The following is a 3,526-nucleotide window of genomic DNA, read 5'->3' on the forward strand; positions in this document are numbered from 1 at the left end:
GGGGGGGGGGGGGGGGGGGGGGGGTTTCCGTGCGAGGCTGATATGGAGTATCAGCCGTTGTAGCGGCTTCAGTGGTCGCCGCCAGTGAAGTCCGTACAGAATTAGGGTTTGCTTCAATCGCTACAGGAGGTGGAGTGGTTTCTGTAAGCGAGGGAGCAGAAATCTCTGTGGTAGCTGAGCTTTTTAAGGCCTCAGGTAACGTCTTGGCGGGAAGAGAGGGGGGGCTACCGGCTGCGACGGTTGACACAGGCGGGGATGAGGATCTCTCTGAGGATTTAATCGAGGATGGGGATCCAGTGGGGATTACCCGAGGGGGTTTCTTTTTGGGTTTGCTTTTGGCCATGGTGGCTGGAGGGAGCCTGCGCCGAGATCGGCGAAGGTGGAGGGAGAAGGAATGGGATCGCGTTTTTTATCGCCTTTTATCGCCTGTCAATTGTCTCTTGTTTTTGCAGCCTTTTGGCAAAGTTCCAGCCTTTTGGAAAGGAAAAAATATCTTTTAGCGAACTTTACAGTTTTTGGCGGACTAATTAATAAAGTCTTTGACAAGAAACCGTTCTGCTTGGTGTGACTCCGACTATAGTTCGTGTCCCGTTTCTCGTCGTTCTCTTACTGGATGGCTTATTCAATTGGGTGGTTCACCAATTTCGTGGAAGACAAAGAAGCATGATGTGGTCTCTCGTTCATCCGCTGAAGCTGAATATTGTGCGATGGCTGACACGGTTTCTGAAATATTGTGGATGCGACAACTTCTGCCTGCACTTGGTATTGATTGCTCTGCTTCTACGGTTCTCTATTCCGACAGTCTCTCTGCTATTTGCCTGGCTAAGAATCCTGTCTATCATGCTCGCACGGAGCACATCGAGAATGACTGTCATTTTATAAGGGATGAGATTTTGCGTGGTGTCATTACTCCTCTCCATGTCTCCACAAAGATTCAACTTGCGGATATTATGACTAAAGCTTTGGGAAAGAAAGAATTTGATGCATTTCTTATCAAGATGGGTGTTTGTAACCTGCACATTCCACCTTGAGGGGGGATAATGGGCCCGATGGGTCTCTGTTTGTACTAGCATAGTTCGGTTTATGACTGCAACCTAGGTCTAATGTATATTGTGTATATAAGCCGTTTGTGGCATGATGAATAAGACTAAGAAATCTTCTTTACAACCTCATAGGTTTCTTGTCAGTCTTAACGGATCAATTGCATTATATTTAGTTCAAGACTGGATAACTAAGAATTAGATACTAAGTGGTTTCACTCTAGCAAATATAGTTAATGCAAGAATCTAGCAAATTGGAGTAAGTATCATTCATCCTAATCTAAAATTTGTTTGACTACGTACGATAAGAAAAATTATTAGAATAACGTGTTATAGTTAGGAACCTAATTAACAAGATTTGGAATTGGAATTAAGATGTGTGAGTTTCGGTTATCACATGCATTGAGTCGTAGTAGATACAAGATAGCAACAAACCTGAATATAAAGTGCATGTTCTTTGATTAAGAATGTGCGGTTCGATGTACGTACTTAACTAGCTATATACTAATGCTCCAAAGAAAGGCTGATTAGATATCTTCTCGTTCCTCTATGACAGAAATTGAATCAGAGATAAAGAGATTGCATGATTATATAATAAACAATAGTAGATAACATTGTATGTAATAAAAACCCGAAACATACGATATATATGACCTTTTCTCATTGACGTTTTATTTTCTAATACATTCTTTTTGAGTAACGTACTTCGTATCAGATAATTTCCTACGTACATTCCAATTTTATCAATACACCTGATTTCTCTTGGGATTTTGAAACTTTAATTAAAGATAATAAACTTTTGCCCAAGAAAAAAGATAATATACTAAACCAAGTCTTGTTATAGGTAAACAACTATATAAGCATGTATTTTCTTTAAAGGTGCGTAAGAATAGTCAAAACAAATCTTTTAGAACAAATTCTAAAGAAAGAAAAATACTAGACCATATTAGTATAGTATTGTATTAGTGTTATCGGTATGTCACTCTTCAATCATCTCAATCTACACATAAGAGTATATCATAACAAGATTATTCTGTTTCGTACGTTTATTTTCTAGTTCTTAAAAAATCACTAAAAACAAACATAAAAATATTATGTCATATATATTTATTTTCTATATAACTTAAGGCTTAGAAGTGTCCACCACTTAGTCCGGTTCCACAACGGTTGAAGAAAAAAAAAACCTGATGATATAAGTGCTTTTTCTTTCTTTTGAATACTGTAAAACAAAAACAAAAAACTATTTTCACATTTTTTCTACTTTACAATAAATGCTTCTTAGTAAGACTTTTATAAGGGATTAATTTTGCTCAGAACAACCAAAAGAATTATGAGTTTGAAATGCATCTTGAGTTCGAGAATTCCCAATTTGTTTCGAATGTCTTTGTCAATTTGGTTGCTAATTTTGAGTGTTAAGTATAGTAAAAAACTTTATGGATAACATAACATGATATATGTATAAACAAATAAATGCGACCAATTGGTAATACGCATAAAGTGTACAATAATGAGAAGGGCCCATGACCAGCTGTGTAGGAATGTACAAGAAATGGGAGTACGAAAACTTAAAGTAGCAAATAAGTAGAAATGTTCTCTATATATTTACATGTTCAATCAATGTACTTATGCTTCTTCCGTGGGTAACTATATTTATCCCTTTATGTACTTCTTACTCATAAAATTTTCAAGACTCAAATCTTCTTCTTAGGAGTTTCACGAACTACAGTGCACTTATTTAGTAATAATTAAGTTGAAGTTTGGTTCAGACGTTCAGTATACTAAAATAACAAAGATAAATGTGTGAAACTAAAACAATAGTAACTTATATTCCTTCTAAATCAACATTACAACTAATAAAAAAATCAATAATCATATAACAGGTATTTTGAAAGAAAACTAAAACAGATAGAATATAATTAGAGCAATTTATAGTTCTGACATGGTGCACATGTGGACATATAACCTCTATTATATTACAAGTTTGTTAGGTGCACACATATTTCTCTTGTTATAAAATAAAATAACTTCAAAATTGACCTAAATTCACTTTGCTTTTTAAACTCTATGGTGGAAAATTTAGATCTTAGAAAAGAATTGTTGCATTGGATGATATAATTGTATTAGTTAGTTCTTTTTTACCAAAACTGACAGGATTAATCGATAGAGTTATAAATAAATAAAAAATTGCATTTCGAACATTGGTAAGTCTNTTTTTTTTTTTTTTTTTTTTTTGTGTGCAACTGATATATAAGCCTTGAGAGTATAGGCAATAGAAGATAGCATGGAGAGTAAATAAAGTGGACCGTCAAAACCCATAATAAGAAATGATTCAAATGAATGGAAGAATATTCTACACATCTTCTAACTATTTCTGTAAAAGCATATTTCTATTTTGGTTTTAGTTTCAATGCATTAGAGTCGAATTAGAAAGTTTTACATAATATGTGCTAGTGTTATGTAAATGCTTCAATTCAACGGAGTATATG

This window comes from Camelina sativa, chromosome 16 (assembly GCF_000633955.1).
Source record: "Camelina sativa cultivar DH55 chromosome 16, Cs, whole genome shotgun sequence".
NCBI lineage: Eukaryota > Viridiplantae > Streptophyta > Magnoliopsida > Brassicales > Brassicaceae > Camelina > Camelina sativa.